Source organism: Papaver somniferum, chromosome 9 (genome assembly GCF_003573695.1).
Source record: "Papaver somniferum cultivar HN1 chromosome 9, ASM357369v1, whole genome shotgun sequence".
NCBI classification, from domain to species: domain Eukaryota; kingdom Viridiplantae; phylum Streptophyta; class Magnoliopsida; order Ranunculales; family Papaveraceae; genus Papaver; species Papaver somniferum.
In genome coordinates, this window is record NC_039366.1 from 189,585,210 (window position 1) to 189,602,549 (window position 17,340).

Genomic DNA, 17,340 nt, shown 5'->3' on the forward strand with positions numbered 1-17,340 from the left:
ATGGAATGGCAATAACAATTGCTCCTATTCCATGGTCGAATCCACGACTGGTCCCATGGAATGGCAATAAACAATTGTTCTGATTCTATGATCGAATCCACCTTGATCTCATAGAATAGCAATAACTATATTATCTCATTACTCCGATTTCATGATCGAATCCACAACTGGTCTCATAAATGGTAATAGATAAATCTTAATTACTCTGATTCTATGGTCGAATCTACGATCCCATGGAATGGTAATGCTCACTTTATTATTCTGAATTCGTAGTCGAATCCTCAGCTGATCCTATGAATTAATAATAAACATCTTATTACTCAGTTTTGTGAATTATTCTCCACTGAATTCCACAATTAGTAATAAATAATCAACAACCGGGCGTCTGAGCTACCTCTAAGTAAGCCCCGATTCAAATGGTGAAAGTGTATTCAACGACGATACACTAACAGTCACCGCGAACGAGTATTTCAAAAACAACGAAACGATGAACCTATGCAAAATAGAAGAAAATAATAAATAATTAAAAATATTGACCAGGTGCTGGGAGCACGGACACACACGACCGACCGACCGTGTCGTGGTCAATCCCACGCCAGTTTTATATTTTTACATTTTTATTATTTTCCATGATTTGATGAAAATTCTCTCATTTTATCAAATCTCCTTCGTCTCGAGGAAACTCCTCGGTTTCATGGTACTTCCATAAATCCATAAAAAATAATATAAAATTAAGGAAAGGAGTGTGGGGCGTGACCATTGGCCAACCGGCCATGCCTTGGTCCCAACCGGCCCCACACCCACGGTTCCTTATTATTTTTTATTATTATTATTTCTCTAATTTCATTTCATGAAAAACTCCTTGATTTCATGGTATTTTTGCACAAATCATCATAATAATAAATAAAATAAAAAACTTGTGGGACCGGGCCACTAGCCGGCCGGCCATGCCCTAGCCGGTCCCACACGCCCTTGCTTTATTATTTTATTATTATTATCCTATTTTTCCTTGAATTCATCAAATTCCTTGATTTTATGGTATTTCTCTCAAATTAGGAAAAATTCCCTCAAATCATCAAAAATACCTAAAAAATTAAAAAATGAAAAACTCGTGGGACCGGGCCATAGCCGGCCCATGCCTCCATGGTCCCACACGCCCTGTTTTTTTATTTTAATATTTTGCTTCCATGAACTCATGAAAACTCCTTCAATTCATGGAAACTCCCTAAATTCATCAAATTTCTCAAAATTCATGAATTTTTCATAAAATCATCAAAATATTATAAAATTAAGGAAAAGGCACCACGGGACCGTGGTCACGACCGGCCGACCATGCCTTGACCACGGCGGTCCCACGCCTCCTCATTCCTTATTTTATAATTATTTTTCATCATCTCATGGTGTTTTCCTCAGTTTCGTCGAAACCCTAATTTTGGCATATTTTCTCGAATGGATGCTCAATTGCACGCCAGAAAATATCAAAATTCTCAGGACTGAGACGCGGACGCCTTGGGGACACGAGCACGCTATCTTGACCGACCAAGATTGGCTCTTTGGCTCACGGAAGCCGGTCCCATCAATTTTCACAGTTTTGACCTAATTTGCACAATTGCTCGTATTAGGTCCAAAACTCTTCCAAACACTTTGGATTTTCATGAAGTGATCGTCAGGCGGTCACGTGACACCCAGGTTTCATGACCCATGGTCGGTCCCTCACTCCTCGTCATAATTAATTAGGTTTTCTCACCTAAGGCTCAGACGAGCATTTTCGAATAAATGATTAAACCAGCATTTGATCATTCTTTCACCAACAAATCGTCAACTCTTCAGGAGTTCTTTGTATTTGCTCACGTGGGCATATGGACACTACATGGTTGATCCACGGTCCCATGTAGTCGCCCCCTCCTTCATCCTATGGTTAAAATTCTGACGAACCATGAATTGATCATCAATTGATCAAATTAGGGTTTCTGAATCCAAGGATCATCATTCCAGATTCCAACCTTAATAATTTTTCGACGACCTCATGGTCATTAATTTTATTAATTATGCTCGGTTCAACGACCAGTATTCTAATTAATATTTTTGGTACGCTGCCAATAATCCATCAGATGAGCAGCACATGCTCAGACGATCAAATATTCAACAATTCATCACATGAGCAACACTTGCTCAGATGATAAATATTTTCTCAAACCAAGGAATATGGGTTCAACAATCAATATTTAACGATCCATCGAATGAGCAATACTTGCTCTCTTCATCGTAAGAACTATACCTCTGTCTCATGATATGTTCAACTCATGAGTTTCAGAACATCATGTTCAACTCAGCAACTACATGGACTCATCGTCCCATCAAACCACGAAGTCATCAATTGACTAACAAACCACGAGACGTCAATCGTGTCACTTGGGGGGATATTACTTAGGTTTTGGTCTGGCGGTCTACGGCACGTGTGTTCAAACACACGATGGAATGTGAGCAAGTCGTGCAATCAGTTGAAGGAATTCCTGAGGTAGTGGGTGGAAAATCGACCAAGTCTCCACACGTTGAGCAACTAGTTTCAAACACGATCTCCACTTCCCCACTCCTTGATTCCATCAACGTCACACTTCATGGAATTATGGTGTCTAAAATTTCAGCAATATAAATAAGTCTCTGAATCATGATTGAATCATCAGCATCAACAGTATCATCAATCTGACGTCTCATCGACAACACGATATCATCAACTCATCAATTGAGCAACTACTCTCAATTGAGAAATTTCAATCATTCAGAGCTTATCATATTCAGAATGCACACACCCACAATCTTTGATTACCATTGATTCCACACATTTCCTAGCTTCCATCCTACAGATCAACCCATCCTCTCTTGTGACCGAATTTACTCTGGAACGTACATTGTCTTGATTTAGGTCGGAGTTCTACAGATTAATCTCTCGAATCTAAAGCACTCCCTTTGCAGAGGTGCATCTGTGTGAGGTTTAACATTTCGCTCGGTTCGAGGAGTCTCCTCTGTACGGTCGTCTCCTCAATTCCTTAAAAACCAGCAAATCGTTTTTCCCCATCTACACTAGTTGCTAGAGTTCTCCTTTATATATTCTCCACATCAGGGTTTGCAATCTAAGTTACCTTAGTAACAAAGCATTCAATATTCACTGTTAGATGAAAACCTGATTAGATTCAAGCTAATATCTTTCAACCGTTCGATCGAATTTAGCTTGTTATACACAAACGAAATGTAACTTCATTTAGGTTTGAGTAACCATACCTAAACGTGTTTACCTAGTTGGTTCAACAATAGTTAACCAATGGTTATCCATATGAGCACTTTCATATCAACCTTATTCATCTTCACCATAACTAGTTCAAATGATTCAAAAGAACTAGTTAGATTGTTTTTCAGTTGCTTAGATCTCATAGAAGTATATAAGACACAATCGAAGCAAAAACGATTTTGATTCACTCGAATCGATTCATGAACATTATAGCCACGGTTTGCAAAGATTGCATTCATTAATATATATATATATATATATATATATATATATATCTTAGTTCACGGATAAACCGTTTTTAGAAAATAACCCACTTAAGTACGCATACAGGTATGCATACTTAAGTACCCAGATTGAGCTTGTTTTTAGTTCACAAACTCCAGCAGAAATTCACGGGATGTGGACTTTCGATAGTACGCGTAGGGTACGCGGACTTAGCTCTGGACATCCTAAACCAGTAAAGTACGCATACTTTGGTTCAAGGATTCTGGACTTACACAAGTATGAGTTCACATACACTGTTTATATCTATTCAAGGTTATATATTCTAAACTCTCATTTCAATCATTGAAACATTCTTGGAGGATGTTATATAGTGGTTATTCACACAATATTTTTCATCAAAGCGATTTTCAAGAGATTGAAACAATCAACATAACTTTCGTCACGAGTAGAGACGAACTTGGCCAAAGCAAAAGCTTACTAACACATATTTCGAGAAATATATGAGCGAGATAAACTCGGCTCGAAATATTAAATGTGTATAATCGAAGTTGGAAAAGCGGGGGTCTAACAACCACACCCAACAATTCGTTTGGCAATCTGAGAGGACTTACTCCAACATACTTTCTAGAGAATCAACTAAACAGTCAGATTTAATCTAGATAAAAGTATATCAAAGAGTTTAATATCTTTAACTCTTAATTCAATCCTCAATCAACAAATAGAAATCTGCGACCCATAATGAATATAAGAGGAGTTAACTTGAACGGTACCAAACACCAATGTTCAAGTGTCAATCAATGTGAATCAACAACCAAAGGTTGGATATTCTAATTGATTGATCTTAACGCATAACATGTGATATTTCAATTATATAACAAACGGAAAAGAAATAACACATACACCAGAATTTTGTTAACGAGGAAACCGCAAATGCAGAAAAACCCCGGGACCTAGTCCAGATTGAACACCACACTGTATTAAGCCGCTACAGACACTAGCCTACTACCAATGAACTTCAGAATGGACTGTAGTTGAACCCCAATCAATCTCACACTGATTCAAGGGTTTGCAATCCAAGTTACCTTGGTAACAAAGCATTCAATATTCACTGTTAGATGAAAACCCTGATTCAACCAAGCTAATATCTTTCAACCGTTAGATCGAACTTAGCTTGTTACACACAAATGAAATGTACCCTCATTTAGGTTTATGAACCGTACCTAAACGTGTACACCCATGTTAGCTCAACAATAGTCAACCGAAGTTAGCCATATGATAACTCTCATATCAACCATATTCATCTTATCCATAACTAGTTCAAATGACACAAATGAAACTAGTTAAAGAGTCGTCCAATTGCTATGTTCTCATAGAAGTATACAAGAACACAATCGAAAAAAAATCGGTTTGATTCGCTCGAATCAATTCATTTATATTATAGCCACAGTTTGTAAAGATTGCATTCCTTATTATATAAATGTTTAAGTTCATGTACACAACCGATTTTAGAAAGTAACCCACTCAAGTACGCAAACGGGTACGCATACTTGAGTAGCCGGACTTGACTGTGGTTACGCCAGTACGTGTATGGGTGCGCATGTAAGGGGAAAATAACCTACAAACTAACCTGCAAGTATACAGGGAAGTTGAAGCAAGAAAGAGTAAATAGGGGTTTGTCCACAGGGACTTGGAGGATTTGCTTAAGTTCTCTTTGGGGAGTTTCTAAAGTTATCTGAGTTCAAGGGAGGGTACTAAGGCTTTTGATTCCACTACCTGACCCTAGGCTAAGGAAATTGTGATGCAATGTATGTCTTGTTTTTTTTTTCATGAAAGATTACAATGAAGAATAGAGTAACTAACCTAGCTAAATGACCCCTAGCATCAGCTGTCTTTCAACAGCACAACTGATCACAAGTATTTAGCTCAACTAGCTAACTGAGCTTAAGGCAATCTCTCTAATGGACTAAATTCTTACACACTGACCTAGCTGCACTCCTAGCATCAGCTGTCTTCTAACAGCACAGCTGATCACAAGTGAGATAACTCAAGTGGCATTTCATTAATCCTAAGGCAGTTAAATCATTCCAAGACAAAACATAAACATTTACTATCCTAGCATATGATCAAGAGCTTCCTCTAAGCCCTAGCAAATGAATTAGAACATGGACATGGTTATAATCATGATATTAACACATACACACATGCTCCACATTATAACAGTACACTTCACAGTCAAATTTTATGCATAACACACATTCCACATGAACTGAAAATGTAACTGCTCTATGAAATAAAATGAAAACTAAAACATGTGTCACTGGCTAGCCCAGAGATGTCTACAGTTACAACCCAACAATACATATTTATACCCAAATCCCTAAATTATACAATTAGGGTTTATAGAAAAATCCCCAAATTCCAACAGTGAAATTAACTCACCTAATCTTCAAATTGACGTCGACCCATCCTTCCTCTGACTCTCCTGCTCCATTCCCACGCGCCAATTGCTACTCTAGACTCGCCTAATCGATTGATTTTTCTTATAGGGTTTCAGAGAAAGGGTGAGAAGAAAAATCAATCAAATAGGGGGCTAGAAAGAGGGGGGTGATGATAGTAGTGATGGGTTGTGGTTGTTGTGGAGAGTTGGTGGTGTTTGGTGGTGTCAGGGAGTGGTGGTGATGATGGTGGTGCGGCAGGGAAGGAGGTGGTTCTGCAGAGGGGGGGTGATGGTGGAGATGGGTTCGATAGAATGGGAGAAGGGGGGTGTTTGGTTAGGTGGTAGGGTTCGGTCGCTAGGGTGTTAGGCGAATCCATCGAGTCTTGATGTTCTGTGACTCTGAGCTGCGAGATGCGAAGATGGTAGGTAGATCGGATGGTGATGCGGAGGCAAGCGAGGAGCGACCGTCAGATTTTTTGATACAACGAAGTTAACGGCTCTAGATGGGGTTAGGTGTTGTAGTGTAAGGCGGAGATATCAAACGTTGATGAACAGCAAGGGAGCGACCGTTGGATTCAACTACCATCTAATCTGAAGGCTTGGAATTTCAGCGCTGTGGTGCTTGGCAGAGACTTCAGATTTTGGTGTTCTATGAAGGAGCGACCGTCGGATGCTTCTGAGAACTGATCTGATGGCTGAGAACGGAGGCGCTTTTGTGTGTAGAAAATGAGGTTGTGCGCACCATTCTTCGCGGCTTCCTTGCGTAATTTCTCCCGGCTTTTCACTACTTTTCTGCTCTTTTCGCTCCGCGACTCATCCGAACTTTATTTATTACCTAAAAATGCAAAAATTAATTAATAAAAATATTTATTCTTGAAAACAATGAAAATACAGAATATGGGATAAAATGTAGAATTAATGCACAAAAGATGAGTTAAAATGCCAACAAAAAGGGATAAATATATACAATATTTGGCACTCATCAAATACCCCCAAACCTGAATTTTACTTGTCCTCAAGTAAAACAAAACTAAGGAAATCCTAACTATACCACTGTCGCTGGTCTCTCGAATGCATTTAGCGTATGCACTAAGCCTTTTAAACCACTAAGTGTCCCTAGTGGACGAGTGAAGTCTCGTGAAGGTTTACCAGAGGTGTGCCTACAAAACCTAAGGACAAAATATAAGCTCAGATTCCGTCAAATGTGATATGTGCAAAACAGTTAAGCTCACAGCAAAATGGAGATGTCAATCTAGCTATCAAGGCACAATCCTAGCACTGATAACAAATAAGGACATGTGATAAGAGTGTAAAGTGTATCTACACATGTGTAAAGAAAGATCTGAAGTCATGACTACTAATCACCAAGAGATAGTTTCTCAGGCTAAGAACTGAGGTCGAAATCTAGCTAGCTGTCCGGACTTTACGAGAATTGTGAATGAGTTGGAGGTATTTCACAATTACTCGCGTTGTACATCAATGGCATACACCCTCCTTGCTTATTACAACGAAACAACAAAAGATGACTATTTACATGACTCTTATTTACATTGACAAATCTCTTTTTATTTTTGGAACAAGAGATGATGGAATTGATAAATACTTGATTTTTTTTTTTTTTTTTTTTTTTTTTTTTTTTTTTTTTTTTTTTTTTTTTTTTTTTTTTTTTTTTTTTTTTTGAACTGATACACTTTTGATACATACAAAAGAAACAAAAATTACATGACACTTTGCAAGAGGTAGCCCTTTTTGATGCACCCAGTTAAATTCGATGGTTGTCTTTCTTAATGTAACCTCCACCTTCTATCCCAACCAACCAAAGAACAAGCTAGTCCAGTTTCGTTCAGTATTCTAAAGTGATTGGCAATCGTAACTTCCTATCAACACCTTGAAGATCGAGGCCATACATGTATTGGTAGATCGTGCGCGTGCAAATTTCTTATCACTATGTGAATTGTGCTAGAATCAGGGTGCCTAAATATCTAGACTAAGACTCCTAATAAAAATACATATTTGCACAAGAGTCACATTTCAAGGTAAATGAGCTCCATTTTTATGATTTTTTCATTTTTAATTTTTTGAATTTTGATTTTTAATTTTTTTGGAATTTTTCAATTTTTTCAAAAAAAGAAGGAGTTCGTTTTCAATTATAGCATATTATCATGGTATCTACTCTATACCCCCAAACCTAAACTAAACATTGTCCTCAATGTTTCAAAATATGGAAAGAATTATAAAACAATATATGAAGAGGAACATGCTGAGTAGAGTAAAAGGAGAGAGAATACCCGATTGTACGGGTAGCTCGATTAAAACTCCGTTATTTCAAGGCAAAAATCCATCATTAGCAGTCACAATGGATGAGCACAAAATATATACAAAAGGAAATTTAACTAACACATTATCTACAAGAAAATTTGGTTTTTAATGGGATTGGACTTTTTGGAAAAATTTGGTTTTGTTGGGGACAAATTTGGTTTTGATGGGAAAACGAAAAATTTTGGTTTTTAGGGAAACATTTGGAAAACTTTGGTTATTTAGGGAAAGAGTGGACCAGTTTAGTCCACATAGACTGGGTCCTCCAGGTTGGTTGTTTCAATGTCGGGTGGAAATGGCTCAAGGAATGGCTTTAATCTCTGCCCGTTGACTTTGAAAACGTTCTTGTTGGGACATCCTCCAGCTCTACAGCTCCATGAGGAAAAACTGTGCGTACTAGGTACGGACCCTTCCATCTGGAACGCAGTTTTCCTGGAAAAAGATGTAATCGGGAGTCATACAGCAAGACTTTCTGACCAGGAGTGAAGGATTTGCGTAGAATACGCTTGTCATGAAATATCTTCATCTTTTGCTTGTACAGCTTGGCACTGTCATAAGCCTCATTTCTCAATTCATCCAACTCGTTGAGTTGAAGTTTCCGTTGAATTCCAGCTTCGTCCAGAGAGAAGTTCAGCTCTTTGATTGCCCAGTAGGCACGATGTTCTAATTCCACAGGTAGATGGCACGGCTTTCCATACACTAGACGATAGGGGGACATGCCAATTGGTGTCTTATAAGCTGTTCTATAGGCCCACAAAGCATCATTCAATCTCAATGACCAATCTTTCCTGGACGGGTTGACCGTCTTCTCCAGAATGTGCTTAATTTCCCTATTAGACACTTCCACTTGTCCACTAGTCTGAGGGTGGTACGGAGTAGCAACCTTGTGAGTTATGCCATACTTGCGTACTAAAGACTCAAAGTACTTGTTACGAAAATGTGAACCGCCGTCACTGATGATAGCTCTAGGGGTACCAAAACGTGAAAATATGTTCTCCTTTAGAAATGAAAGTACCACCTTGTGGTCATTTGTTCTGGTTGCTATGGCTTCTACCCACTTAGAAACGTAATCAACTGCAACTAGGATGTACAACTTGCTGTCAGACATGGGAAATGGACCCATGAAGTCTATCCCCCAAACATCAAAAATCTCCACAATCAAAATGGGGTTCAATGGCATCATTTTCTCGAAATGCTTCCTAGCTTTTGACAGCGTTCACGCAACACAATAATCATGGCAATCCTTGAACAATGATGGCCAATAGAATCCACACTGCAAGATCTTTGCAGCGGTTTTCTTGGCACTGAAATGGCCTCCACATGCTTGGTCATGACAGAAAGATATCACATCTTTCTGTTCCATGTCGGGTACACATCTCCTAATGATTTGGTCTCGGCAGTACTTAAACAAATATGGGTCGTCCCAAAGGAAATGTTTAACTTCAGCCAAGAACTTGGAGCGGTCTTGTCTCGACCAATGTGAGGGCATTCTACCTGTAGCAAGGTAGTTAACAATGTCGGCAAACCAAGGAAGGTTTGTCACAGACATCAGTTGTTCATCAGGGAATGATTCTCTAATCAGCTCAGATTCATCAATAGACTCACTAGTTAATCGGGACAAGTGATCAGCAACCACATTCTCACAACCTTTCTTATCACGGATTTCGATGTCGAATTCCTGTAATAAGAGTATCCATCGAATAAGGCGAGCTTTAGCATCCTTCTTAGAAAGAAGATACTTCAAAGCCGCATGGTCAGTGTATATGATGATCTTAGATCCTATCAAGTAAGATCTAAACTTGTCTAATGCAAATACCACGGCAAGTAACTCCTTCTCGGTAGTCGAATAGTTGAGTTGAGCATCATTAAGAGTTTTACTAGCATAGTATATCACATATGGTAGTCTATCAACACGCTGTCCTAAAACAGCGCCAACGGCGTAATCAGAGGCATCACACATGAGTTCGAACGGTAATTCCCAGTCGGGTGGTTGGACAATAGGAGCTGAGGTGAGGAGAGTCTTGAGTTCTTCCCACGCCTTCACACACGCAGCATCAAAGTTAAAGACAACATCTTTGGCAAGTAGGTTACACAAAGGGCGAGAGATTTGGCTAAAGTTTTTGATGAATCTCCGGTAGAATCCGGCGTGACCTAAAAATGATCGAATCCCCTTCACAGAGTGGGGTTGGGGTAAATGTTGAATGAGATCGACTTTAGCTTTATCTACTTCAATTCCTTTTTCCGATACGATGTGTCCTAGAACTATGCCGGATTTCACCATGAAGTGGCATTTTTCCCAGTTTAAAATCAGATTCTTTTGCTTACATCTTGATAGCACAAGGACTAGATGGTCCAAACATTCGTCAAAAGAAGAGCCAAACACAGAGAAATCATCCATAAAGATCTCGAGAAAACTATCTATCATGTCTGAAAAAATGCTCATCATGCAACGCTGGAAAGTAGCAGGTGCATTACACAGCCCGAAGGGCATACGTCTAAAAGCAAATGTCCCAAATGGACACGTGAATGTAGTTTTTTCCTGATCTTCCGGTGCAATGTGAATTTGGTTATAACCGGAAAAGCCATCTAGAAAACAGTAGTGACTGTGTCCAGACACACGTTCTAGCATTTGGTCTATGAAGGGAAGGGGGAAGTGATCTTTTCTTGTTACTGTGTTCAACTTCCTGTAGTCGATACATACTCGCCATCCTGTGGTTGTACGTGAAGGGACTAACTCGTTCTTTTCGTTCCGAACTACAGTAATGCCTGACTTCTTAGGCACAACTTGAATGGGACTAACCCATTTACTATCTGAAATCGGATATATGATACCCGCATCAAGTAGCTTCAAGATCTCACTCTTAACAACGTCTCTCATGTTAGGATTAAGTCTCCTTTGCATTTCCCTAGATGGTTTGGCATTCTCTTCAGATTAATGTGATGCATGCAAATGGTGGGGCTTATCCCTTTGAGATCTGAGATGGTCCATCCTAAGGCTTCTTTCTGCTCCTCAAGTACTCCTAAAAGCTTGTTTTCCTGTTCTATGTTTAATCGTGAAGAAATGATAACAGGTAAAGTATCAGAAGGACCTAGAAATGCATACTTCAAAGTATCAGGTAATGGTTTCAATTCCTGTTTGGCCTTAGGAGACTCATCCGAAGATATAACAGACTTCTCAGAAAGTGGGAGTTGTTCCACTGTAGTCTGCCATTTAGTGATGTCCATTTGAGGTACAGATTCGAGCAAAGATTGGACTTCACCAATGTATTCATCATCATACAACTCCAAGTTAACATCTTCCAAACATGCTTGCCAGGGATCTTTTGACATAATGCCAGTCAATGAATCTTGTATCAAACTCTCAATCATATTGACCTCATGTACATCCTCATCATCAAGATTCACATGTGTTGACTAACATTAAACACATTCAGCTCGACAGTCATGTTCCCAAAAGACAGCTTCAACACTCCATTACGACAATTGATGATCGCATTAGATGTCGCCAAGAAAGGACGTCCTAAAATGACAGGAATGTGACTATCCGGGTTTTGTACAGGTTGAGTGTCTAAGACAATAAAGTCTACAGGAAAGTAGAACTTATCAACCTTAATTAAGACATCCTCAACTACACCTCGAGGGACTTTGACGGATCGGTCCGCCAATTGGAGAGTTATGGGTGTTGGCTTCAATTCTCCAAGACCTAACTGCGCATAAACAGAATATGGCAGGAGGTTCACACTTGCACCTAGATCTAATAAAGCTTTACTGACCATGTGGTTTCCTATAGTGCAAGAAATTGTTGGACAACCTGGGTCCCTAAACTTAGGTGGAGTTTTGTTCAGAATGATGGAACTCACCTGTTCAGCTAAGAAAGCACGTTTGTGCACATTAATCTTGCGCTTTTGAGTGCACAAGTCTTTGAGGAATTTGGCATATGCAGGGATTTGCTTAATTGCCTCAAGAAAAGGAATGTTGATGTTGACTCTTTTGAACAGTTCTAACATCTCATTGTAGTGGGTGCTTATCTGTTGGCGAACTAACCTCTGAGGATATGGAGCAACATCAACATTAGGAGTTAGAGGGTATTCACAACAGTGGGATTGTCGGCTTGCTAATGTACTCAGGTTCCTTTTCTAAGTTGGAGGTGTTCTTTGGTGGTGTAGGCAATGATATGCTTGGCTCAGACTCATTTGATTGTGGTATGCCTACATTGTTCTCAACAATCTTACCACTTCGGAGAGTGGTGATGGAATGGGCTTGATCGGGTGAGGTTTCATTGCAAGATGATGTTCCTGCTTGAAATATCCTCTTTGGATTTTGTTGGGGCTGGCTAGGAAGTTTACCCTTTTCTCTTGTATTCAGTGCATCGCAAATTTGACCCATCTGAGTTCTAGAGCGGAGACTCGTTGATCAGTTGCTTTCTCATTCTTCATCAGATGTTGGGTCAATTGATTGATACTCTCTTCAATGCTAGACAATTTCTTGTCAGCAGTGTATTGAGGGTACGACTGCTGTTGAGGATTTTTAGGGTATTGATAGCCTTGATTGTTTTGATAGCTTTGAGTGGGTTGAGATGGTCCTCCTTGGATGGGTCCTTTAGACCATGAAAAATTGGGGTGGTTCCTCCATCCTGGGTTGTAGGTCTGAGAATAAGGGTTATGCTCTTGTTTTTGAAACATAGCATGTGCCTGTTCTAGCCTAGATTCTTGGAATGCATGCATTTCCGGACAATCACTGACCTGATGGTCAGAACCGTTACATATATCACAGATAGCCATTTCGACATGTTCACAGAAAGCAGTGGTAGAAGGTTTTACGTTTTTCTGAAGTTCTAATGCTTCTATTCTTCTTGCTAGTGCTGCCATTTTTGCATTTTCCTCAAATTTAGACTCAATTCTATGGACCTTATCTACAGGTGTAGTCTTTCTAGGTTCACGAATGGACTCCCATTGTTGAGTTTTTTCAGCAACTTCAATTAGGAAAGCCCAAGAGTCATCAGCACTTTTATCTGTGAAGAGTCCATTGCACATAGACTCTACAATTGTTCGGGTGGAGACATCTAAACCTTCATACAAAATTTGCACAAGTCTCCATTTCTCAAAACCATGATGGGGACACTTAAGCAACAATTCATTGAATCTCTCAAGATATCTAGCTAAGGTTTCACCTTCTAATTGTACAAAGCTGTTCAGATTTTGACGAATTGTCGCAGTCTTGTGATTAGGGAAGAACTTTTTGAAAAACTCTTTCGTGAGGTTGTCCCATGTCCTAATTGACTGTGGATGTAAGGCATACAGCCATGACTTGGCCTTTTCCTTCAAAGAAAAAGGGAATAGTCTCAATTTTAGGGTTTCGTCAGACATCTGAGTGAAACGTATAGTTCCACAAATCTCCTCAAATTCTCTCACGTGATGGTAAGGGTTTTCATTTTCAATTCCTCTAAACACGGGAAGCATTTGTATTGTGCTCGATTTTAGCTCATAATGACCAGTAGCTTCTGGTAAAACAATGCACGAGGGTTGGCTTGTCCTTGTGGGGTACATGTAATCCTTGAGGCTACGGGGTTCTTCCATTATCTCAGGTTGGTCCGGTGTGTTTTCCTCAGGATGTGGGTATGTCAATTGGGTCTATTGGATTGACTCTAATTAGTCGGTTTGATTGGTCTCTAAAGGTCACAACCATATCCTAACAAGATCATTGATCGATGAACTAACATCTAACAAGCCCACAGTCAATGAAAAACACGACCTAAAATTTGGTTTTGGTTGGGTTTTGGTTTCACAATGGGTTTAGAGAAATTTTGGATTAATTGGGACAAAAAGCCCAAACAACTAAAAAAAAAAAAAGGCTTTTGGTTCTTGTTTTTTTTTTTTTTTTTTTTGTAAGGTTAGGAGCCCAATGATTGGGGTATAAACCTATAGTCCAAAATAAAATGCAAGCCCACAAAAGAAAAGAAAAATAACAAACAAATAATTACAAGCACATAAAAGAAAAAGAAAAAGAAAAATAAAAATTATTACAAGCCCAAATAGAAAATAAAGAAAAAGAAAAATAAAATTATTACAGGCCCAAATATAAACACTTAAATACAAGCCCAGATAAATTTAATGAGGCCCAGTTGGGTTAGCTCATGGGTTAGGCTTACCTGATTTTTGGAGGGAGCCCAAATTTGGGCTTTTGATCCCTTTTTAGTTGCACAGGCCCAGTTGGGCTTTAGGATCGTCCTAAACAGCTCAGTTGGTTCAAGCCCAGCAGCAAAGGTGGAGCAGAGCCCAGCAGAATCTGCAGCGAAGCCCAGCTCAGTTGGTTCAAGCCCAGCTTAGTTGGTTTAGAGCCCAGCAGCAGAGAGTTGGCACAAGCCCAGCAGCAGAGGAAGCAGGCTTTGGCTTTGGCTTTGGCAGCAGCAGCAACAGCAGCAGCACTTGCAGCAGCAGAGCAGCAGAGCCACAGCAACAGCAGCAACACTTGCACACCAACAGCAGGAAACAAGCAGCAGAAACCAACACTTGCACCCCAACAGCAGCAGCACTTGCACTTGCAGCAGCACTTGCAGCAGTGCAAGGTAGTGAAGCAAAAACAAGACAGAAAACAGGCAAACCGCTACCGAGTCCCCGGCAGCGGCGCCAAAAACTTAGTGTAAGGGGAAAATAACCTACAAACTAACCTGCAAGTATACAGGGAAGTTGAAGCAAGAAAGAGTAAATAGGGGTTTGTCCACAGGGACTTGGAGGATTTGCTTAAGTTCTCTTTGGGGAGTTTCTAAAGTTATCTGAGTTCAAGGGAGGGTACTAAGGCTTTTGATTCCACTACCTGACCCTAGGCTAAGGAAATTGTGATGCAATGTATGTCTTGTTTTTTTTTTCATGAAAGATTACAATGAAGAATAGAGTAACTAACCTAGCTAAATGACCCCTAGCATCAGCTGTCTTTCAACAGCACAACTGATCACAAGTATTTAGATCAACTAGCTAACTGAGCTTAAGGCAATCTCTCTAATGGACTAAATTCTTACACACTGACCTAGCTGCACTCCTAGCATCAGCTGTCTTCTAACAGCACAGCTGATCACAAGTGAGATAACTCAAGTGGCATTTCATTAATCCTAAGGCAGTTAAATCATTCCAAGACAAAACATAAACATTTACTATCCTAGCATATGATCAAGAGCTTCCTCTAAGCCCTAGCAAATGAATTAGAACATGGACATGGTTATAATCATGATATTAACACATACACACATGCTCCACATTATAACAGTACACTTCACAGTCAAATTTTATGCATAACACACATTCCACATGAACTGAAAATGTAACTGCTCTATGAAATAAAATGAAAACTAAAACATGTGTCACTGGCTAGCCCAGAGATGTCTACAGTTACAACCCAACAATACATATTTATACCCAAATCCCTAAATTATACAATTAGGGTTTATAGAAAAATCCCCAAATTCCAACAGTGAAATTAACTCACCTAATCTTCAAATTAACGTCGACCCATCCTTCCTCTGACTCTCCTGCTCCATTCCCACGCGCCAATTGCTACTCTAGACTCGCCTAATCGATTGATTTTTCTTATAGGGTTTCAGAGAAAGGGTGAGAAGAAAAATCAATCAAATAGGGGGCTAGAAAGAGGGGGGTGATGATAGTAGTGATGGGTTGTGGTTGTTGTGGAGAGTTGGTGGTGTTTGGTGGCGTCAGGGAGTGGTGGTGATGATGGTGGTGCGGCAGGGAAGGAGGTGGTTCTGCAGAGGGGGGGGTGATGGTGGAGATGGGTTCGATAGAATGGGAGAAGGGGGGTGTTTGGTTAGGTGGTAGGGTTCGGTCGCTAGGGTGTTAGGCGAATCCATCGAGTCTTGATGTTCTGTGACTCTGAGCTGCGAGATGCGAAGATGGTAGGTAGATCGGATGGTGATGCGGAGGCAAGCGAGGAGCGACCGTCAGATTTTTTGATACAACGAAGTTAACGGCTCTAGATGGGGTTAGGTGTTGTAGTGTAAGGCGGAGATATCAAACGTTGATGAACAGCAAGGGAGCGACCGTTGGATTCAACTACCATCTAATCTGAAGGCTTGGAATTTCAGCGCTGTGGTGCTTGGCAGAGACTTCAGATTTTGGTGTTCTATGAAGGAGCGACCGTCGGATGCTTCTGAGAACTGATCTGATGGCTGAGAACGGAGGCGCTTTTGTGTGTAGAAAATGAGGTTGTGCGCACCATTCTTCGCGGCTTCCTTGCGTAATTTCTCCCGGCTTTTCACTACTTTTCTGCTCTTTTCGCTCCGCGACTCATCCGAACTTTATTTATTACCTAAAAATGCAAAAATTAATTAATAAAAATATTTATTCTTGAAAACAATGAAAATACAGAATATGGGATAAAATGTAGAATTAATGCACAAAAGATGAGTTAAAATGCCAACAAAAAGGGATAAATATATACAATATTTGGCACTCATCATCGCATACTTCAACACATTCCAAACTCCAGCAAATTTTCACGGACGTGAACTTTCTGTCGGTATGCGTACGGGTATGCATACTTTCCCAGACATCAGTAACCACCAGTACGCGTACGGGTACGCTGTTGATGGTAGATTTTCAACAAAGGTCAAAATCGTAAAATCATGATACTGCATGTTTCTGACACGAACGCATGTGACGATTCATATTTTACGAGCCATGATGCACATGTCACTCGAAAGGCATCCCCGGAGCGTTCGATGCTGCTCATTTCATCATGACCTCTATGTAGAATAACATAATTGGGCGGTTCTCCATATGATTGAGAACTCAGCGCCTTCAGGACGTCAGTGACACTCGTTGTTCCCTGACTACATATAGAGACCCACCTCTACATAGAAGAACGATTGGGCGGTTCTCCTACATAATTGTTTGTTGAGAGGGCTAAACGCCTTCAGGACGTCGGCAGCACTCGCTGTTCTCTGACTATGCACCTTTCAGAACGGGTATGACGCTTTAACTGGCTAATATCCCTTCTATAATAGATTAATTCTACCGTGACATTCACCACTGAATTCCTAGAAGATATTCTATTTTATCTCATTACTTCA